Source organism: Hyla sarda, chromosome 6 (assembly GCF_029499605.1).
Source record: "Hyla sarda isolate aHylSar1 chromosome 6, aHylSar1.hap1, whole genome shotgun sequence".
NCBI classification, from domain to species: Eukaryota; Metazoa; Chordata; class Amphibia; order Anura; family Hylidae; genus Hyla; species Hyla sarda.
In genome coordinates, this window is record NC_079194.1 from 145,835,736 (window position 1) to 145,860,314 (window position 24,579).

General features: G+C 43.2%; 1 protein-coding gene across 1 annotated transcript in view; it reads left to right on the forward strand.

Moving 5' to 3' along the window:
* KLHL36 (kelch like family member 36) overlaps window positions 1-24,579 on the forward strand; it is a 105,339-nt gene that overhangs the window by 776 nt on the left and 79,984 nt on the right. The gene's annotated exons all lie outside the window — the stretch shown is intronic.

The following is a 24,579-nucleotide window of genomic DNA, read 5'->3' on the forward strand; positions in this document are numbered from 1 at the left end:
AGATTTGCCATAGAATGAGATGGTCCGCCTCCATCACATCCTATTGGCTCTCTCTTGTCACGTGACATATTTAAACGTCACAGCCCTCTGAGCTAACATGCACTGATTAGCTTTCACTTTAGACGCGGCGCTCAACTTTGAACGCCGCGTCTAAAGGGTTAATAGCTATTAGCCACGGGTCCCGGCCGTTGCTAGGTGCCAGGCCCAACCCGCTATGACTAGGGGCCACGGCGTGGCCCCCCATTATAGGAAGGGAGCTGGCGGAGGACATACAGGTACGCCCTCCGTCCCCAACAGGGTATACACTCACCAATACTGCAGAATTTGAAAAATTCATATCATAAAAAAAAAAAAACACCGGTATTTGGTATGAACCGATATACCGCCCAGCACTTTTATTTTACCTTAAAATGTACCGCAAAACCACAAAAATATGATTTGTGGGCAGAAATGAATAATAAGAAATTTATAACAGTGCACATATTTGTATGTTCTCTTTAGGCTTCTTTCTCACTTAGTGCCCGGCAGTGTGACGGCCGCTGGGAGAGCCGGGCAGAATAGCGGAAGAAAAATTACTGCATGTGCCGTCTTTTTCTCGGGACATACTAAACAGCATAGTGGGATGATGGGATGATTGACTGCAGTTCTCATAACTATCACTAGATGTCACTACACTTTTTACATTCATGGTAAATTACAGAATGGTCTTTTCTGTAGTTCTTGAGACTATGTTGCAAAAAGAAGCTGCGAATGATTAACAATTTACTTGCTGAAATATTTACAGTTGTATAATGGAATCATAGTAAATTCTATAGAAATAGAAAAATGAGTCAAAACATTTGCAGGGCTAGATTATTGATTTGACCTATTTTGATTATCATCATCTTGGAATATATGTTTTTCACAGGGGGATACACATGCCAAGTAACACACTTGACCTATTTCTGATAAGTGGCTATAAATATTTTTTTACATGGGGATTATGGAAGGAATATCTTGGTTATACATGCTAAGGAACACATTTGACCTATTTCTGATAAGAATATGGCTATAATAAATATTTTTTTTACATGGGGATTATGGGTGGCATATCATGGTTATAGATACTAAGGAACACATTTGGCCTATATTCTTATCAGAAATATGTTGCGTGTTCCTTAGCATGTATAACCATGATATTCCTCCCATAATCCCCATGTAAAAAAAATATTTATCAGTACTATTTTTATTTTGATGGGACTTTTCATCCCTTTTTATTCATTTTTGACAGATATATGATTTGATTTAAACTCAGTATTTTTGGTGTTTGGTATTTTTTTTTTAACGTTTACATCTTTTACCTTGTGGGATTGTAAAAATGTTATTTTTAACGTTCGGACAGTTACACATGCGACAATACCAAATATGTTTATTATTTTTAGTTTTTGTAAACTGGGAAAATAAGGGTGGTTTTCTATAATTTTAGAGAACATTTTTTATTTGATACTTTTTAAGTTCCCATAGGAAACTTATGTGCAGTCATTAGATTGCATTTACTGTATACTGCTACGCCTATGGCATAGCATTATGCAGTAAGATCGGAGATCCACTAGTACAGCCTGGCTAAGCCAGGCTGCATCAGTGACTCAACAGCAGGAAGCAGGTAAGGGGACCCTCCTCTGCCATTTTAACTCATTGAACCCCCACAATCACGTTGCAAGGGTCTGATTATCTCCACTGACCTACCAGCAACTGTTAGTTTCCCTTTAGATGCCATAATCAGAGCCAACACTTACTGCTCTGAAGAGAGAGCAGCTCCTACCCTCGCTTGAAAGTTACTTAAAGGGGTACTCCGCTACTTAGTGTTTGGAACAAACTGTTCCGAACGCTGGAGCCGGCGCTGGGAGCTGGTGACGTCATAGCCCCTCCCCCTCATGATGTCACACCCTGCCCCCTCAATGCAAGTCTATGGGAGGGGGCGTGACACCACCAGACATTTGTGGGGGGGGGGGGGGGTTCAATTGAAAGGAGGGGTGAGCTGCTGCCAGACAGCTCTTGCTACCCAAGTTCTGTGGAATGTGCTTCCCAGATAATTAAAATTTTTCCCATCATCCACAGTTTTAAGCTTATCCTAAAGGCCATAATTTTACTTTTTGCAACCCCTTATTTTATTTTTTATATTGTAATATCTCATCCTACCACTAGATGTCAGCATTGTGACTTTGGCTCCTTATTGAGATCACTATAATTTTCCTTAAATACAACGGTCCTTCACTGTCCTGAGTGTGTGAACTCTGAACCAAAGGTGCCGCCACATCATCTACACCAGCGGTCTTCAACCTGCGGACCTCCAGATCTTGCAAAACTACAACTCCCAGCATGCACGGACAGCCGTTGGCTGTGCGTGCATGCTGGGAGTTGTAGTTTTGCAACATCTGGAGGACCGCAGGTTGAAGACCACTGATCTACACCATACATATTCACATAGTAGCTAGTTGCAAATGTACTTTGTATGTTTATGTAATATTGAAATGTAATGTATTGAATAATACGACTACTGGGGCACTGTATGACACTGATACATGAGCACTATATGACAGTAATATGTGCAGTTTGGCACTACTACAAGGACACAGTGTGTTGGTATTATATAATTATGATATGGCATTATTATGTAGGCAATGTATGGTGGTATTATGTAGGTAATGTGTTGTGCCGGTACGTAAGCACAAGTACAGTGTTGTGTATTGTGACCTGATATATGGTAGGTGCATGCAAACACCATTTTTTTTCCAGCTGAATGAAGTCTACTGCAGTCAGCTGATATTTTTATGTGGCCACTGTATGGCAGTATTATGTATGCACTATATTGACAGTATTATGTGAGCACTATATTGGCGGTATAAAGTGGTCTCTGTATGGCAGTATTATGTTTATACTATATGACACTATCACATGGTCACTATATGGTAGTATGTGGACACTGTATGGCATCATTATGTGAGCAATTTATAACCTCATTATGTAGGCACTCTATGGAAGAATGTGTGGGCACTCTATGGCAGGGTTATGTGGGCACCATATGGCAGTATTATGTTGGACTATATGACACTAATACATGGTTACTATCTATATGGTAGTATGTGGACAGTATATGGTGGTATCATGTGGTCACTGTATGGCAGCATTATGTGGGCACTCTATGCTAGTGTTATGTGAGCACTCTATGGCAGCATTATGTGGGCATTCTATTGCAGTATTATGTTGGTACTGTATAACACGATGATGGTGGTATTATCCATGCACTGTATGGCAGCATTATGTGGGCACTGTATGGCATCATTATGTGGACATTGTATGGCATTATTATCAGGGCTGTGGAGTCGGAGTCGAGGAGTCGAACTAAATTTTGGGTACCTGGAGTCGGAGTCGGCAAACAATGCACTGACTCCTACTAAATTTAGATTGGAATAAAAAAATAAAAATAAAAAAAAGCAAGTTTAAATGTCCCAATTCACAAAAAGTTATAATTAATGACTTCTCTACTTTAAGAATAAAGACCAATGCACGCAGTGCCTCACGTAACCGCAAAACGAACACGTTAAGTGACCGTGAAGAAGCTTTACTATATGGCACACAACGCACAATTAGGAGCGGCAATACTTATACTTTCCATAGTGTTGTGTTCTGCTGTTACAGGGAACCCATGGGTAACTTAGCCTCTCACTGATAAGGGATTAAGGAAATATGTTTTTTGCAGGACTAGAGACACTTGTATAAGTGAAGGGAATGGAGGGTCAATAGTTCAAGACTGAAGCTATAAACCATTGGAAAAACTGCTGCCATTCAGCTAAGGCTATAAAAACTTGTAAACTCGATTGTTAGCTTAAAGGGGTACTCCGCACCTAGACATCTTATCCCCTATCCAATGGATAGGGGATAAGATGTCAGATCGCCGGGGTCCCGCTGCTGGGGACCCCCGGGATTGCCGCTGCGGCACCGCGCTATCATTACTGCACAGAGCGAGTTCGCTCTGTGCGCAATGACAGGCGATACAGGGGTTGGAGCACCGTTACGCCATGGCTCTGCCCCTCGTGATGTCACGGCCAGCCCCCTCAATACAAGTCTATGGGAGGGGGCGTGGCGGTCTTCATGCCCCCTGCCTTAGACTTGCATTAAGGGGGCGGGCAGTGATGTCACGAGGGGCGGAGCTATGACATTACGCTGCTCCGTCCACTGTATCGCTCTGTATCCGTCCCTCGAACTCGCTCTGTGTAGTAATGAAAGAGCGGTGCCGCAGCGGCGATCCCGGGGGTCGCCAGCAGCGGGACCCCGGGGATAAGATGTCTAGGGGCGGAGTACCCCTTTAAACATGACTATGGGATTCTACTAGGGAAATCATGTTTTATAATAAATGCCCCTTCCTGGATCCTCCCACTGCCCTATCTTCAGCAGCAGATCAGCACACAAACTGTTCAGTACAGTAGACTGTTGGCTTCCCTAACCAGTAGTCCTGTGGTAATGACATGTATGTTGCCTTTCTTTCCTTCAAGGAATGTATACAATACATTTGCATATTAATACAGAGGAGTCGAGGAGTAGGAGTCGGAAGTACAGAAAACTCCGGAATCTGAGTCGGAATATTTATCTACCGACTCCACAGCCCTGATTATTATGTGGGCACTCTATGGCAGAATGTGTGGGTACTCTATGGAATTGTTATGTGGGCACCATATGGCATCATTATGTGGGCACCCTATGGCATCATAATGTGGGCTCTATGGCAGTGTTATGTGGGCACTCTATGGCAGTATTATGTAGGCACTGTATGATACTATCCCATAGTCACTGTATGGTGGTATTATGTGGGCACTCTATGGCAGTATTTTGTTAGGACTGTATGACACTATTACATGGTTACTATATGGTGGTATTATGTAGACACTTATATGGTAGTGATATGTGGGCCCATATGGTGGTATTATTTGCATACTTATATGGTGGTATTATGTGGGCACCCTGTTGTGCAGAATTATAATATTACTCTTCATTTCCCTCCTATCATCCACCTTTTCTGCCTAGGGGTTACCACAGTATGAAGACATTAGTCACTGGTCCAAGGCGCAGGCTTATTGCCCAGAGGCCCTGACAAGTCTTAGCCCAGATGCCCCAGCTGCCAGGAGCAATGATGGAGAAGGAGAAGCGCGTCCTCATTGTGGTCTCTGGCGTCATTCATACTGAGCTTTTTTCTCTCCATATTAGGTAACAGCAGCTTAGATACTCCATGTCACATCCTGAGCTGCAGGTTAGGGCTCTTTCATGTTTCTCTGCTGCAGTTAACCCCTTGTGTTTCACTTCTCCTACAATACGGCAGTAGATGAGGAATCACCTTATAAGGGAATAAGATGTTTTATGATTCAGCGTCTTCCTGTGTCACAAGGAAACACGTGATTACCAGTTACAACACTGGGGATTATGCTGGCAGCTCTGAGTGATGAGATTACCTCCCTATACCCATAGATCACACACAGCCCCCGATATAGGAGACATCCACACAGGCACAGACAGTATTGTCACTTAGCTTTCCCAGACTCCTGAAAGATTAGTCAGCATATCTGTGCAGCCGTACCTTCCCCCTATATCAGTGTTTCCCAACCAGGTGCCTCCAGCTGTTGCAAAACTACAACTCCCTGTATGCCCGGACAGCCAAAGGCTGTCCGGGCATGCTGGGAGTTGCAGTTTTGCAACAGCTGGAGGCACCCTGGTTGGGAGACCCTGCCTTATACAGTAATTCACCAATACTTGCTGCTTAGGAAATTCAGAAAGCTGGGTGACGACCCCCTGAGACTGAGGCAGCCATATTGATACCTCAGCTGAACCCACTGTTCTGTATACATCTAAAATGAATACATGCCAATCCACAATTATTCCCATTTAATAAAACTGACTCATTAGTCAAAATCATAACTGCAATATGGGATAAACCCTCCGCAGGTCTAGACACGGATTTGGTTCTGAGCGTTGACAATCGACCTCGGTGCAGACTGTGCTTTTGATGTAGCCTCCGCCTCGAAGACGATGAAATGAATGGCTGTCTGACCCAAGAACATTGCACCTTTACAGGGGAAATTCTTTTCTTTTTGAATTTCTTTTTTGTCTTGTCCACAGTGCTCTCTGCTGACACCTCTGTCCGTGTCAGGAACTGTCCAGAGCAGCATAGGTTTGCTATGGGGATTTTCTCCTGCTTGGGCAGTTCCTGATACGGGCATCGGGTGTCAGCAGAGAGCACTGTGGACAAGACAAAAGAGAAATTCAAAAATAAATGAAATTCCTCTGTAGCATACAGCTGCTAATAAGTACTGGAAGGGTAAAGATTTTTTTAATAGAAGTAATTTACAAATCGGTTTAACTTTCTGGCACCAGTTGATTTAAAAAAATGTTTTTCCACTGGAGTACCCCTTTAATGTCGCCCAAAATAACCTGTAGGGATCTATAGGGATATTTTCTACATGCACTGTATCGGTACATTAAGGCAGGGTTTACATAGCATTTTGGTCAGTATATGTATTTAAAACCAGGAGTAGAACTGACACAGAGACTAAAATGTTAAAGGGGTACTCTGGTGAAAAACTTTATTTATTTTTTTAAATCAACTGGTGCCAGAAAGTTAAACAGATTTGTAATTTACTTCTATTAAAAAATCTTAATCCTTCCTGTACTTATTAGCTGCTGAATACTACAGTGGAAATTATTTTCCGTTTGAAACACATAGCTGCCTGCTGACATCATGAGCACAGTGCTCTCTGCTGACATCTCTGTCCATTTTAGGAACTGTCCAGAGTAAAAGGAAATCCCCATAGCAAACATATGCTGCTCTGGACAGTTCCTAAAATGGACTGAGATGTCAGCAGAGAGCACTGTGCTCGTGATGTCAGCAGACAGTTCTGTGCTTCAAAAAGAAAAGAATTTCCGCTGTAGTATTCAGAATTTAATAGAAGTAATAGAAGTAATTTACAAATCTGTTTAACTTTCTGGCACCAGTTGATTTAAAAAAATAAAAAAGTTTTTTACCGGAGTACCCCTTTAAAGCATTACAGTCATTTAAAAAATACATTTGACACATCATGCAGACAGGTCAAAAGTGTTGATCATTCAGGGTCTCAATGCTGAGACCCCCACTGATCACTAGATATAATATAACCTTGGGAAGTACATGGCAGTTCCTGGCAACTGTGCACATAAGGGTCTATTCACACTATGTATTTTCTGAGACTCCCGTTGTTCTCAAGGGAATCCTGCTGCACCATCCACACTTCGGATTCACACTACAGAATTTTGGGGCAGAATTCTGGGCTACAATTCCGCTCGTAAATTCTGGTGCAGCAGAGTCCCATTGCACATTGGCACAACATTGCCGTCTATGGGGACGGTAATGCCTGGCCGCACTGATCATGCCTAAATCAGGAGTCCAATAATAATACCTAATGGAGTCAAGGCATTGGGTGTGAAACATAATGATGGCAGCGCCATATGCGCCTGAAGGGATTTATCGTGTACAGACAGAAACTCCACTGGGTACTATTTTATTAATATACAGAGGGGTCTGTAGAAACATCTGTCTGAAGATACAATGGCAGTGCTGAAATGTTCTTAAAGGGGTTATCCAGGAAAAAGCTTTTTTATATATATATCAACTGGCTCCAGAAAGTTAAACAGATTTGTAATTTACTTCTATAAAAAAAATCTTAATCCTTTCAGTACTTATGAGCTTCTGAAGTTAAGGTTGTTCTTTTCTGTCTAAGTTCTCTCTGATGACACCTGTCTCGGGAACTGCCCAGTTTAGAAGCAAATCTCCGTAGCAAACCTCTTCTAAACTGGGCGGTTCCCGAGACACGTGTCATCAGAGAGGATTTAGACAGAAAAGAACAACCTTAACTTCAGAAGCTCATAAGTACTGAAAGGATTAAGATTTTTTTATAGAAGTAATTTACAAATCTGTTTAACTTTCTGGAGGCATTTGATATATATAAAAACAAGTTTTTTCCTGGATAACCCCTTTAACTGGGTCGCAAGCCCTGTAGGAATTGTAATAGCAGCCATGTTGGTTACCACCAAGCTTTCCCAGGAACAGATACAGAAGAAGCAAAATAGACAGACTTTGACGGAAAGGAGACATGAGGGCAGATGATTATTGAGGATGTCTTGATTTTAGAAGGAAAATTCCTCTTTCCCTTTCAGTAAGATCAGGACGCCACACTCATACACCCAGCAAATTTTTCTGGTGTGATGCACAATGCTCAGGATCTGGGGGCCTACGCCCTGTGAGCCGCACATTAGGGGATTCGTGCGTGAGATAAACTGAGGTCATTGTGATGCAGACACAAAGGCATCCCCCCTGACACTGTGCTGCCCCCCACCAGATCTATGCAGGATCCGCCCAGAGGCTTGGGGCTCATTGTCCACAGCTGCTGCACAGTAACACTTCATCTCTTCCAAGAGGGGAACAGAACAGTAATGGAAATATGTTACCTGTACTTTGCATCATGATGTAGAGCTGATCTGATCTAGATTTTCTTTATAGGCTCTATACTGTATATTACTGTGTCTAGAAGTTTTTATTAATTTATTTTTTAATACACCTTGATATTGTAATTAGAGATGAGCGAATTTACAGTAAATTTGATTCGTCACAAACTTCTCGGCTCGGCAGTTGATGACTTATCATGCATAAATTAGTTCAGCTTTCCGGTGCTCCGGTGGGCTGGAAAAGGTGGATACATTCCTAGAAAAGAGTCTCCTAGGACTGTATCCACCTTTTCCAGCCCACGGGAGCACCTGAAAGCTGAACTAATTTATGCAGGAAAAGTTATCAACTGCCGAGCCGAGAAGTTCGTGACGAATCAAATTTACTGTAAGTTCGCTCATCTCTAATTGTAATATGTAGCATCTTTTTATCCTTTTTTAATAGATGCTACATATTCTAATGTCTAGATTTTCTTATTATTTTATATAGGTGCTGCACAGTACAGTGTTCCCTCAAGTTACAATATTAAAGGGGTATTCCAGGCCAAAACTTTTTTTTATATATCAACTGGCTCCAGAAAGTTAAACAGATTTGTAAATTACTTCTATTAAAAAATCTTAATCCTTCCAATAGTTATTAGCTTCTGAAGTGGAGTTGTTGTTTTCTGTCTAACTGCTCTCTGATGACTCATGTCCCAGGAGCTGTGCAGTTCCTATGGGGATATTCTCCCATCATGCACAGCTCCCGGGACATGACATCATCATTGAGCAGTTAGACAGAAAACTTCAGAAGCTAATAACTATTGGAAGGATTAAGATTTTTTAATAGAAGTAATTTACAAATCTGTTTACATTTCCGGAGCCAGTTGATATATATAAAGAAAGGTTTTGCCTGGAATACCCCTTTAATCGGTTCTGGGATGACCATTGTATGTTGAAACCATTGTATGTTGAGACCAGAACTCTGGAAACCTGGTAATTGCTTCTAAAGGCACCAAAATGTCATCCAAAAATAGGAAAAAGTGAGCATTAAATAAAAATAAGTAGATAACTAATATAGATAAAGCAAATCCTTACATATAAAAGTAATAAAGATCTGCTGGGAGCTGTAAATCACTGTCTATGTCAGTGTTTCCCAAGCAGGGAGCCTCCAGCTGTTGCAAAACTACAACGCCCAGCATGCCCGGACAGCCAAAGGCTGTCCGGGCATGCTGGGAGTTGTAGTTTTGCAACAGCTGGGGGCACCCTGCTTGGGAAGCACTGGTCTATGTAGAGGACAGGAGCTTCTTCAGGGTCCTGTACAGAACACGCAATGCCCTAAAAAAGTAACATGGAGCCTCCCTCACCTGGTGTCCAAAGGAGCAGCTAATTCTGGCCCAGGTAAAGAGTAGTACAGAAAATGTAATACCTCCCTGTACTGTAGGGGGTGCTACCAGACACCAGGCAGTGCATACACTTCAGTAATACAGGAGTTTTATCAGTGAATGCCCAGTCTGATTGGTCAGTTCATTGACAAGTTTCACAGTTCTGGACTGTCTTTGTCCAAATTGTCATTGTATGTTGAGTCTGGTTTCAACTTACAATGGTCCAGAAAAGACCATTGTATGTTGAAACTATTGTATGTTGAGGCCATTGTAAGTTGAGGGATCACTGTACTACTTCTAAAAGTTAAAATAGAAAATAGACAGCGCTCCGTGGTGTGATATCGTTGGTGCACAATTTCGGCTCGAGGTAAAAGAGCGCTTACCGCAAATGGTTACACTCAGCCAAGTGCAACAATGGATAAAGGCATCAATAGTGAGGCATCTGCAGCTACTCCACGTTCGAAAGAATACAGCAAAAACAGGAACTCCAATGTGGTGACGGGATTGAGAGCGCAGGACAACCAGGTTAAAGGAAATGAGGTTTATTCACCCATGATGCAACGCGTTTCACAGACTGCTTCATCAGGCATGCCTGATGAAGCAGTCTGTGAAACGCGTTGCATCATGGGTGAATAAACCTCACTTCTAAAAGTTGTAATTCTGTGTACATGGATACTGCACCGCACTACATATAGATGTTCATATGAAGGGATGCTCCACACTACCACTTATTTTAATCTGTATGTATGGACATCGCACAGTGCTCCATTTATTTTATGTATGGACATTCCCACTTCTCTTATTTACTATGTGAGAACAATTCATGGTAGCTGAATGTAGAATGGACGTGTCACCACAGATTGATCAGACTTTAGGTCAGCAAGCTCCAGGGATCAATTCTATTGAAAAGACCCTAAAGTAAAAGTCATAGATCCCTGTGATTACAGCAACCTGTAACTGCCCCCCAGGAGAGGGTTGGGGATTCATTATAATATAAACACATATGAAAGCCTAGCAATGTCACCGAACCTGTCTATAATATATATGTGGGGGGGCAGTAGTCCCAAAGTCTATGCTGACAGCTCCTATCTACACTGATTCATTGTAACAAGCCTATCTGCTGTGTGACCAGGAATAGATCAGATTGTGATAAAAAAAAAATACATTTCCCTTTACTGACAGCAAGCAGAAATCTTAAAAATTGTAAGTAACTGAAATGCACGGACTGGGCGTGAAACTGCTGTCTCGGTATAGTCCTCCCAAAGTAGAAATTTGCAGAAGTTTATTATACCATCACTGTTCTACAGGTAAAAAGTTGCAAGCATAAAAACAGCTGTAAACTTCTCCAGAGAACAAAAAGATCAGCGGCACCAGCAACTTATATCTAAATCCACCAATGGACCAAGGGCAGCTATGGGAGTCTGAGTTCAAAAACCCGCGGCGGTGCTAGGACAAAGGGTCAATTTCAGTATATAGTACAATCAAAGAGAAAACATATCCTGCACTCACCGCACAGTACGGGTATCACGGCCTCGGATTCCGGACCTCCTCGAATGGCGTGGGAGTAGCAGCCGCTGCTGACAGCGCTCAGAAATGGGCAACAGCCGGCGGTTTCGCGTTACAATCAACGCTTCTTCCGGCCCAACGCTTCTTGGGCCGGAAGAAGCGTTGATTGTAACGCAAAACCGCCAGCTGTTGCCCATTTCTGAGCGCTGTCAGCAGCGGCTGCTACTCCCACGCCATTCGAGGAGGTCCGGAATCCGAGGCCGTGATACCCGTACTGTGCGGTGAGTGCAGGATATGTTTTCTCTTTGATTGTAATAAAAACAGCTGTTCTTACATAATTTTGGAGTAATAGAAACTAAAATAACAAAAATGTTTATTAGCTCTAGTTTCCATGATATAAGCAATCAACTAATGAAGTAAGGTTTATGAAATGCATGATGCAACTTACTCCATAGATTACATAGTCAGTGTTGGTGACCAATAGAAAACCGCCAAGCGTACCAAGATGATGCAATATAAGCTAATATTATGTCACCAAATTCTATAAAAGTCACAGTATCTGTTGTTTGGCGAGTTTATGATGGGTTTACACTGCGTTTACTAACTACCGGCCCCCTTCTCATTCATTTGAATGAGCCGACCAGAGTCACATAGTGAATCCCGTCGGCTCATTTTTGCCTGTATCAGATTTTCTGACCGGACTGAAAACCATGGTATGCTGCGGTTTTCAGTCCGGTCCAAAAACTGCATACAGGGCAAAAATGAGCTGACCGGAGTCAGTCAAATGAATGAGAAGGGGGCCGGGCCGGCTGGGATATGGGAGCCGGATCCATTTCCCATAGCTAGTAAACGCTTTGTGAACCCACCCTAAACTCGCCAAACAGATACTGTGACTTTTATAGAATTTGGTGACATAATATTAGCTTCATCTTGGTACGTTTGGCGGTTTTCTATTGGTCACCAATACTGACTATGTAATCTATGGTGTAAATTGCATCATGCATTTTTTAAACCTTACTTCATTAGTTGGTTGCTTATATCATGGAATAGAGAGCCAATATACATTTTATGTTATTTTCGTTTTTTGACCTGTTAAACAGCGATTATTTGCCTATTACCTGTAGTTGGAAAATGTAAAATGTCAGTTGCATGAAAACTAGAGCCATCTAACAAATTTAATTATTATATTTGAATTCAGCATGTGGAATTCATTGAGAAATGGCACATTTCATTTCTAAAACAAAAAAAAAAACATTTTTAGAACAGTGTAATCTTATATACATCCCTTTTTAAAAGTTTTTTTTTTTCATGGTAGACGCTAATCGCCTCTACTGCTGGGACTCCTTCAAGAGGTTGTCCCAAAACAACTCGGCTGTCTCTGTCAGAATAGCAGCACACATACTCAACTGCCTATTCATTCAAACAGAGGACACAAGACCCCTTTCTCCTGATCTTTGGGGACCTCATTGGTGTGACTCCAGTAAGCGGAAGCTTATAATACTATCAAAATAATTGCTGCAAAACATGGCATGCAGATATGTAAAAGATTACAGGTGTGGTGGGATTAGACTCTTAATCTGGCCACAAAAGGGGCATACAAATGCTTCCCCTGCTGCCCTATAAAAAGCCTCTCAGAGACTACATTTGGGTAGTGTACCTATTGGTGAGATGTTGTTGACTGCTAGACATGCTTCTCACTCAAAGACATTTTGCCCAGTTGACAGACTTAGAGAGGGGCCACATAATTGGACTGACAGAAACAGGATCCTTGTTTTGACAAACTGCCCATCATTTAGGGTGTTCTCACCATGTTGTTGGGAGCAGTGGTTGCGTGAGGTCGCACACACAGTAAACAGGCACCAGACAGACCACCAGTAGAGGATCGTTTCATTCCACCTACAGGCAGAAGCAGCTCCCAGAGTTTCCTTGTCCACCATCCAGAGACAGGTGCCACCTCCATTACACACCCCTGTCTCCACCCGGACCATTGCCAGGTGCTTAACAGAAGAACATTTAGTGTCACAGATCTCATTATATGTCCTGCTATTGACAGCCAGCCACTGTCAGCTTTGTTTGTTGTGGTGTTGTGAACAAGAAACCTGGATGGCTATGGACAGAAACCGTATAGTCTTTAGCAATGAATTCAGGTTCTGTTTGGGATCCAACAATGGTCTGGTTCAAACATGGAGGCCTTATGGTGAGCGCTTCCATCCTGCCTTTGCTGTGGAGAGACATAGTGCCGCGGCTGTTGGTCTGATGGTCTGGGGAGCCATTGCATATGACAGTCAGGCAGCCCTAGTGGTGATATGAGGGACCCCTACAGCTCAGCAATATGTGCAGGACATCCTATAGCCACGTCTGTTGCCTCTCATGGCTTCTAACTTATATTTTTCAGCAGGATAATGCTCACCTACACACATCAAAGGTCTCCCAGGAATGTCTCCACCAGATTGCAAGGGTTTCCCAGGAATTTCCCCGCCAGATTACAATGCTTCCTTGACCTGCCTCGTCACCAGTTTCATCTCTAGTCATGCATTTATGGGGAGCCAGCTTCGGGAACCTACGAGTGTGCAGGATTTTCAGTCCCAGCAGCAACATTTGTGGGCAAATGTGTTGCAGAATGCAATATGGAACCTTTATGCCTCCATGCCAAACTGTATTTCCTCTTGCATTTGTATGTGGTGGCCCAGTACAGGAGTTGCACTCCTGTACCTTTCTGTCCTGTGTGGCAGACTCTGTGTCCCCTAAGTCCACCCTTATTGTATATATCTCAAATGGTTAATAAGTGCCTTATATTATATATGAGAATGCCTTTATTATGTTCATATGCCTTAAATGTTGTTACCAAGTCATGTAACCAGGGAAGGTGTCAGTGACCAGGTGACTTGTGTGGTGACCTATAGGACCCCTCCAAAGTGCTCCCATATAAACCAAGGGAGGAGCTAGTTCAGTCTCTTGAGCTTCTTAAGTACATGCTGAGGAACGGTCAAGACCTGAGAGTGTCTGGTGTCCTGAGGAGACCCAAGGCCTAGTCATGCAGAAACGCTTCCATCACAAAGTGCCCCACAGGTGAATGTCAAAGCCTGGTAAACTACACCAGGGGTGAAGTCCAGTCAGTCCTAGTCAAGTCTGTCTAAATTCAGCATGGGTCTGCAGCACTCTGTCTAAGTCCACTACAAGTCCCAGCAAGCCCGCAAGTCTCCTAAGTCACTGGTCATCTCCTTGGGCCTAACTGAGCTGTAAAGACTATTCCATCTGTCTGCCTCAGTAAACCTGCCGTTGTTCCTTAACTTGGCATTGGAGTCATTATTTGTCCCATGCCTAGCCCAGGATTCAGCGGCCATACCTCGGGTGGTGGAGAGGTTAACCATGACCTGGCCTCACGAACACAAGGGGTGAATGCCATCTTCCCCAAGGGTAATAACATCTGCCCTCATCACACCCTCACCACATGTACAGTCATGGCCGTAAATGTTGGCACCCCTGTAATTTTTCTAGAAAGTTAAGTATTACTAACAGAAAAGGATTACCGTATCACATGTTTAGCTATGTACATGTTTATTCCCTTTGCGTGTATTGGAACTAAACCAAAAAAGGGAGAAAAAAAGCAAATTGGACATAATGTCACACCAAACTCCAAAAAAGATTGTTTCAAGCATGTGACGCTCCTTTAAACTCTCCTGGGGCAAGTAACGTGTGGGAGAGAAAAAGAGAGACGTTCACTTAATCTTTGCATTGTGTGTCTTTGTGTGCCACACTAAGCATAGACAACAGAAAGAGGAAAAGAGAACTGTCTGAGGACTTGAGAACCAAAATTGTGAAAAAATATCAACAATCTCAAGGTTACAAGTCCATCTCCAGATATCTAGATTTGCCTTTGTCCACAGTGTGCAACATTATCAAGAAGTTTGCAACTCATGGCACTGTAGCTAATCTCCCTGGGCGTGGACGGAAGAGAGAAATTGATGAAAGTTGTCAACGCAGGATAGTCCGGATGGTGGATAAGCAGCCCCAAACAAGTTCCAAAGATATTCAAGCTGTCCTGCAGGCTTAGAGAGCATCAGTTTCAATGCGAACAATCCGTCGACATTTAAAATAAATTAAATGCTATGGCAGGAAACCCAAGAGGACCCCACTGCTGACACAGAGACATAAAAAAGCAAGACTTCATTTTGCCAAAATGAACTTGAGTAAGCCAAAATCCTTCAGGGAAAACGTCTTGTGGACAGATGAGACCAAGATAGAGCTTTTTGGTAAAGCACATCATTCTACTGTTTACCGAAAATGGAATGAGGCCTACAAAGGTCCAATGAAGAGTGGTCCATATTCCGTCTGAGAGGTGTAAGAAACTTTTTGATGGTTATAGGAAGCGACTGATTTCAGTTATTTTTTCCAAAGGGTGTGCAACCAAATATTAAGTTAGGGGTGCCAATAATTTTGTCTAGACCATTTTTACACCTCTCAGACGGAATGTTGGACCACTCTTCCTTTGCAAACTGCTCCAGGTCTCTCTTTTGGGAAGGGTGCCTTTTCCCAACAGCAATTTTAAGATCTCTCCACAGGTGTTCAATGGGATTTAGATTTGGACTCATTGCTGCCACTTCAGAACTCTCCAGTGCTTTGTTGCCATTGTCCTGTTGGAAGACCCAAGATCTCGGACGTAAACCCAGCTTCTGACACTGGGCTGTACAGTGCGACCCAAAATCCTTTGTTAATCCTCAGATTTCATGATGCCTTGCACACATTGAAGGCACCCAGTGCCAGAGGTAGCAAAACAACCCCAAAACATCATTGAACGTCCACCATATTATACTGTAGGTACTGTGTTCTTCAGGCTTATTCAAGATAATTTTGGCAAAATGTAGTCTTACTTTTTTATATCTTTGTGTCAGCAGTGGGGTCCTCCTGGGTCTCCTGCCATAGCGTTTCATTCCATTTAAATGTCGACAGATAGTTCGTGCTGACACTGATGCTCCCTGAGCCTGCAGGACAGCTTGAAATTCTTTGGAACTGGTTTTGGGCTGCTTATCCACCATCCGGTCTATCCTGCATTGACACCTTTCATCAATTTTTCTCTTCTGTCCACGCCCAGGGAGATTAGCTACAGTGCCATGGGTTGCAAACTTCTTGATAATGTTGCGCACTGTGGACAAAGACAAATCTAGATCTCTGGAGATGGACTTGTAACCTTGAGATTGTTGATATTTTTCCACAATGCTTGTTGTCCATGCTTAGTGTGGCACACACAGACACACAATGCAAAGACTAAGTGAACGTCTCTCCTTTTTAACTGCTTTCAGGTGTGATTTTTATATTGCCCACATGCTTTAAAACAATCAAATTTTTCCACAATTTTGAAAGGGTGCCAATAATTTTGTCCAGACCATTTTTGGAGTTTGGTGTGACATTATGTCCAATTAGCTTTTTTTCCTCCCTTTTTTGGTTTAGTTCCAATACACACAAAGGGAATAAACATGTGTATTGCAAAACATGTGTTACTTCAATCCTTTTCTGTGAGAAACACTTCATTTTCTAGAAAAATTTCAGGGTGCCAACATTTACAGCCATGAATGTACCTTTTGAAGAACTGATCTGTGTATGTTGCGAGTCAACCTCTTCAAACACTGCCTTCACACATCACAGTTTTCCCATCTCAGGACTCTACAGAAGGGGCGCGCAGTGGTTTCTCATTTAAAATGGCCATTGACTAAAGTTTTTCTATACATCAAGATCTAAGGGAGTTACAGAAAATAAGCAGCAGTATGTGGTTAATAAAATGATGTCAGGTTTGGCAGTGACCGGCCATTTTACGGCAAGGGTACTCAAATAAGGAAAAGGTCTGCCGGGTGCATTCCTAGACATTTCCTCAGCTTAAATTTTTCTTTAAATTGCTCAGGGATGTGGAATTCTTATCGCTCAACACCCGGGACATGCAGTTCCGGGCGCCGGGCAGGTGAATTTTTCCAGCACTTAGCCCGGCTTCGGGCAAGCAGGGCTGGACCTGACGAGCACGGCGGCGCTCACTGGGGAGTATCGAGCAGGCTCCCGACGCGTGCCCGCTCTGTACTCTGCAGCCCCCGGCTGTTCTCAGTAGCCGGGGGCTGCCGCTAATAGCTAGCATGTGGCAATCGCTGCGGCTGGCCATTAACCCTTTAGATTGCCGCTGTCAAAGCGGCATCTAAAGGGACATGTGAAAGCTCCCTGGTGGGTTAGTGGGTTGGACCTGCCCCCACAGCGTGATCGGGGGGGGGGGGGGGGGAGATCCACTTTAGAGGTAGCCAGAGGCCTTACCTCTGCTTCCCTGGTGTCCGTGGCTCGGACATTGATAGAGTCTGGCTGGACTAGGCTCTATCCGTGGATCACAGAGCACATGGATCAATAGAGTTCAACAGAACTCTATTGATCTGTATGAGGAATCTAAAGTGTAAAAAAAAAAGTTTTAATAAAAGTTTAAAAGACACACATTAACCCCTTTCATGTTAAAAGTTCAAATCACCCCCTTTTCCTATATAAAAACATGTAAACATAATAAAAATAAACATGTTTAGTATTGCTACGTGTGTAATTGTATGAACTCTTAAAATATAACATTATATATCCCATACGGTAAATGATGTAAATACTAAACCACAGAATTGCAAGTTTTATAATATCCCAGAAAAAAAATTAAAAAGCAGTTAAAAAGTCAGATCAATACCAAAATGATACCTATACAAAAAACAGATTATGTTGTAAAAAATTAGCCCTCATACAGCCTGGTATGCGGGAAAAAAAAAGCTACGGGGTCAAAAAATGGCAATTAAAAAAATTCAAAAAAGTTCCGAATTTTTTTTTTAATTAGTAAAGCATGACTCAAACTATACAAATCTGGTATTGCTGTAATCAGGCCGACCTAAAGTATCAAAACAACATTTTAGCTCAACCACAAGGTAAATGGTGTAGAAAAGAAAACCACCAAATTTGCAAAATTATCTCTTACTATTTCAATTTCACTTCACCGAATATATATATATATATATATATATATATATTATAATTTTTTTTTCTTTTTGGGGTTTGAAGAATATGTTATCGAAAAATTATAAGGTATCATTATAGTAGGTAGTTATGGCTATTATAGGGCGAGGAGGAAAATTGGTCCGGACAAGTGGATCGTCATGATGGACAAGTAGATTTTGCTCCGTTTTAGTCCCCGTGGACAAGTACAGTAGTTTTTTATTAAATTCCAATGCCAATACAGCAACAAACTATTAAACCTATTCAAGAAAACTGTGGCAGACACAGAAGTAATGCAAACAAAAAAAAACATTTTTCAATAAAAATGTTTTTTGTTTGCATTACTTCTGTGTTTGCCACAGTTTTCTTGTGTAGGTTTAAAAGCAAAAATATGCAGAAGATCCTGTACGTGGGAACTCCTTAAGGACCCAGGGCATATGGGTACGCCTAGGCTCCTTGGTACTTAAAGGAGAACTCCGTAATATAAAAATTGTCGCCCATACTGCCGGCAGTAAAAAAATAAAGATGTGCATACCTTCTTCCGCTCCCCCGGGGCCTCCGGTAACCGGCTCCGGTCTCCGCCGTGATCCACTTCCTGGTTGCCGGTGGTCGGATGAATCATACTGCGCTCAGCCAATCACCAGCCGCAGCGAAGTCAGACTCGGCCGGCGATAGGCTGAGCGGCAGTGGGAAAACGCTTCAGGACACAAAATACTTCACTACACCTGCACCTGCCGCCAGGGCCAAAAACGTCACACTGACGCTCAGCCTATCGCCGGCCGAGTCGGGACTTCACTGCTGCTGGTGAATGGCTGAGCGCAGTATGACTCTCCGACCACCGGCAACCAGGAAGTGGATAACGGCGGAGGCCGGAGCGGGTTACAGGAGGCCCCGGGGGAGCGTAGGAAGGTGTGTACATCTTAATTTTTTTACTGCTGGCACTATGGGGGACAATTTTTATGTTCTGGGGTTCTCCTTTAAGGCGCCCGTGGGAATTCCGGTCCCTGCAGCGCAACGGACGGGGACAGGACTGGAATGCCTGCTGAAATCATCCAGCAGGCATCCCGTGCAAACCCCTGTGGGGGTCCCGAGACACCCCCCCCCCCCCATGCCAATTCAGACCGACGATCTGCGGTGATTCTGGATCATACGAGTCTCCGATGACCCAAATATGACCCAAAATAAGGGGGATCGGGGGTGTCCAAGTTTGGAGATCACTGTGCGGAGGTTTCTAAACCGTGGCCCTCTAAATCTTTCAAAACTACAACTCCCAGCATGCACGAACAGAAAACTGCTGTCTCGCCATGCTGGGAGTTGTAGTTGCTTACCTCCAGCTGTTGTATAACTACATCTCCCAGCATGCCCTTCGGGGATCAGTACATGCTGGGAGTTGTAGTTTTGCAACAGCTGGAGGCACACTGGTTGGAAAATACTGAGTTAGGTTTCAGAACTTAACTGAACGTTTTACAACCAGTGTGGACGGAGGTTCCCAGCGGCTGGACCCCCGTGATAGAGGATAAGTTGTCTAGGAGCTGAGTACCCCTTAAGCTTATTGGTTGAAAAAGATGCTTTGTGCTTGGGAATGACCGAGTCAGAGTCCTGGTCTTAATCCTAGGTTGGTGTTATATTGGTGAACTGAAACATTTGCAGGGAGAAATGGTTCAGAATCACTCCTCATAGCGCAAAACTTTTTTTTAAAGCTACAGGAAATGTTTTATGAAGGTGATTTGTGCTAAAAGAGAATCTACAGCTTACTAAGTGAAAGGTTCACATATGTTTTCTTCCTTACCTGTGGATGTTTACACATCAAAAAAAAAAGTCTGGATACGTGTTATTAGTTTAATTACCGTAGATTGTGTTTGTCTATCATGGTAAGTTAGATAACAATCAGACCAATTTAATTAGTAATCAAGGCAGAAATCAAAGTAATTGCAAAGGGTTCACTTATTTTTTTTCTTGCAACTCTATACTCCATCTCAGGCCAAGCAGTTATATTTTGTCCTTTATCTAGTAATTCTGCTCTATCCAGCCTACAAACTTCAGCGTCCTGACTTTTTGTCCGCAGGATGCAGCCAGCACAGGAAAGTTCAGCCGTGTATACAGCTAACGTGACAAGATCCAGCAGTAAAGAGTATTTAATGAGCATTGTTTTGGTGGTGTCTGGGAGAATGGGGTTAGAAGGGTCATTATCTTCCCCAACCCCCTTCATGTCACTCAATTCATTTATGTATTTTATTGGTGCCAATCAATTCTGTGCCAGGTCAGTGCACAACACGCGCCTGGTGACATTTGTATTTTTAATGGAATTCTTATTTTATGGTGGCAAACACTGGGACAGAAATGAATTGTGGTTGACAGTGATCCAGGCCCCATTAACCCGTTCATTGCTGTGCAGTGATAAGCATGAGGCAGGATACAAAACCTTATAAGTCATTGCAGCAATTGAGGGGTTAACTCTCTTTCATGTGTATTTAGAAAGGCTGTCATAAAACCCTGTGACATTTCACATTCTAAATAATTGTTGTGGGGAACTGTAGGGACGATGGTAGTGCGGTTTTGCAGACTTCATATTGTAAGTGGATGATGAAGCAGCCTGTGGAAGATGTTCTGAGGTAATAAAAGAGAAAACTGCATCCTGAAAATGAATGTGGTGACAGAACGTTCACAATTAAGGGGGAATTGACCTGGATCATCATAGGCAGATCTGTCTTCTAAAGGAACTAAGCAGTGAGGGAAGATTACTTATGAAATAGAGAAGTTGCAGAAAAAGTCATCGAAAAAAAATGAGGAAACACTGAAATGAGTCAGTGCCAAACAAGGGCCTTACTGCAACCACAGAGCAGGAGATGTCACCATTAAAGCTCCCACTCAGCTTAACCTGGCTCCTGACCTGCTAACTTCCCTTCTACAAAATTTTGCAGATTTGCTGAAAGAAAGCTTGGTGGTCATATTGATTCTGCTAAGTGAAATGTTGGTCAATAGTTCTCTACAAAAAGAAGGAGCAATAGGACTAAACAATGTTCCTATTTTTTGACAACAAGCAGAGATCTTGCTGATGATGAAGAGTTCAGAACTTTCTACAATTATAAAGCTTTATTTACTGTCCTTATTAGAGGTTCACTATGAATAATATGGGTGGATCTGCTACAATGCTCTCACTGCTGCTCACCCTGCCTCCCCAGATTATGGCCGCTCTGTGAGAAATGTGGTGATGACCGTCACTCTCCACAGGAGGCCATCTTTACCGTCTGCTTGTCTGGGGTCACAGCTGGAGAATCCTCAGCTTTATACAACATATGTTTAGTGCAGGCTGTACTGTGGAGGCGTACATACACAGGAGACCAAGATAGAACACTAAGGGCTCGTTCACACTGCTGCTCGTTTAAGCATTCAGCCGCCCGCATGGAATGTCCGCATGCAGCAGTTGCCATCGCAATCATCGGCAGTAGGCCCGTGTGAAATCTGCCGAAATTCCTCCCAAAGAATAAGCATGTTCATTCTTTGGGCAGTGTCTATTCCACTGGCAGAATTATTCTGCAGTGTCCTCAGAGCAGCGGAATCCCAATGAAAACAATAGGACTCTGCTGCAAGAGTAATTCCACCTCAGAATTCCACCAGTGGAATGTCACACCTTCTGACAGACCTTCTCACTCACCCTCGCCTCCCCACCCTGCCTTCACTGAGATACAGGGCTCAGCTTACAGTCAAGAAGGGACTGGGAGGTAAGGAGTACCAGTCTGTGACACTTGAGCAAATCAGCCTCTCCTCCTTGACACTTTGCTGTGAAATACAAAGGTAATATTTTGGGCAACCACCACCAGCTCCAGGAAAGGTACAGTTTGCTTTTATATATCAATAGCTATACCAGTGTTTCCCTACCCTTTTTTTTATTAAGTTTTTTACCTCAGGGGCCCACCTAGCAAGTATGCAGTTTGCCCCCTGTAGGTAACTTGTCCCCTGTAGAAAGGACCAGCCTGTAGGTAGCTTGCCCCCTGTAAGTAGATCCCTCATGTAGGTAGGGCCCCCTGTAGGTACTTTGCCTGCCCTGTAGATAGGACCTCCCTGCAGGTAGTTACCCCATGTAGGTAGGACCCCTGTAGGTAGTTTGCCCAACCCCTCAGAGGTAGAAATCCCTGCAGGTAGGGCCAACTGTAGAAAGTCGTCGCCCCGCCCCCATGTAGGTAGGACCACCTGTAGGCAGTTTACCACTCCTTCTAGGTAGTTTCCCCCACATTGCCTGTAGTTAGGACCCCCAGCAGGTAGTTTGCCCCATGTGAGTTGTTTGCCCCCCCCCCCCAATGTGTCTGCCCCCCCCCCCCCCTGTGAGGCACTTATAGTTAACTCTTCTGCCTTGTTCTGTAAAACTAGTTCCCGTTCTCCAGTGTGCTGGCTGGTTTCCTGGCTGATATCATGGTGTCCTACAGAGGAGCATATGACGCTACACATCATACTGCTTCCTCCATAGCGTTACATTTCACAGGCGTGGTGGAAGAGACAGAATGACGTGTATTGTCATGTGCTCCTCCATAGGACACCATGATATGTACGGGAAACCCAGCCAGCACACCCGAGAATGGGAAAGTGGAGCAGAGCTATAGTTTTATAAAACAGGGCAGCAGATTGTGTGAAGTAAGTGCCATCGGGCTGCACACACTGAACTATACAATCGTGTGCAGCAAATTCAGCTGATGGATCCTTTTTAAATTGGCATTACCAAACCCATTTTATGTCTATTCTGAATATATACAGTCAGGCCTTAGGCTGCTGCATAGATTTAATGTTTTCTGTACAGTAGAAGATACTTTCTCATTTGCTCGGTGTCCCTCTTGACCCAACAGATGGTGTGTGGAAGGTAGGATGGAATATATTAAATAATAACTCTTGATCATTTTATTCTCCCTAGAGATGAAGCACCACCAGAGGTTTCTGGCTGTCTGTCCTCTCACTATTGAAAACACATGCATGCTCAGCCGAGCATGCACGTGTATGAGGGAAATAGGAATAGCTGCTCGACTAGTGTGTGGCCAACAGCTATTGAAGGCTGCTCTCCCTTTATTCTCTCATTCTTTGTTGCGGGTGGCTCTGGTTACTTGCAAACAACTAAAGCTCCATGAAATCTCATCCTCTGAGTGAAATCTTACAAGATCCAGTGTCACCTGCTCTGTCCAGATAAATCACTTTTTACCTCACCTCCCTTTACAGGACCTCTTCTGGGGTGTGAACTGCAATAAAAAGCTTTTCACTGTAATATTTTAAGGCCAAATAATAAACCCTATTGAACCAATCTAAGTGGGGGCAGGTGTCAGGTGACCAGCTAATAGAAAAAGCTGGGACATGGGAAATGGAAACATTGGACACCAGATCTCTGCATCTTGCTGCACTAAATATACTGGGAAACAGGGACCAGAAGGGAATGGGGCAATAAGCCACTGGATGGCAAAGACTAATACAATAGACTAGTGGATAGTAGGCACCAGGACCCACCTGCTGATCATAAGGGAACGGATTAGACTGGGTGTGTCTTTGTCCCATCTTGTAGACTGGGATAACATAATCTGTATCTGCGCTGCACTTTGCCCTTAGCTGAAGGATTTCTGCCATGCACAGGTTTTCCCTTCTCCCTGTCTCCGGTTTCCATTTGCATTGTTCAGCCATAAACCATCTTACGTAATCCTATTCTTACATTAAATGTGCCATATGATCCGGCACTATATAAATGCTGCCCCAGTTCTTCTAAAATCAAAACTGTACAATATTAATGTGAAGTATTAAAGGGCCATAAAGGATGAACATACACACAAAAATATACACACAAAAACTAAAAATCACACTGGGCCAGACAAGTCTGAGACCTGTGTCTCTCCTTCTGGTATAGCAGGATTGCAATAAGAAAAAATCCCGGATGCATAGGGTGCAAAACAGCTCAGCACAAAAGCAGGATGGTGTTGAAACAAAGTTTTTACATTAAAAAAATATACACCATTGTACACATCTGAAGAAGGGGCGCTGCATGCCCAGAAACGCGTTATGTTTACCAGTGCTTGTTATCATAAAAAAAATTGTTGGTGTAAAAACCTTGTTTCAACACCATCCTGCTTTTGTACTGAGCGGTTTTGCGCCCTATGCATCCGGGATTTTTTCCTATTGCAATCCTGCTATCCTTGGCTGTTTCCGGCGGACCTGTGGATCCAGATCCGGCACCCGGTGGCTG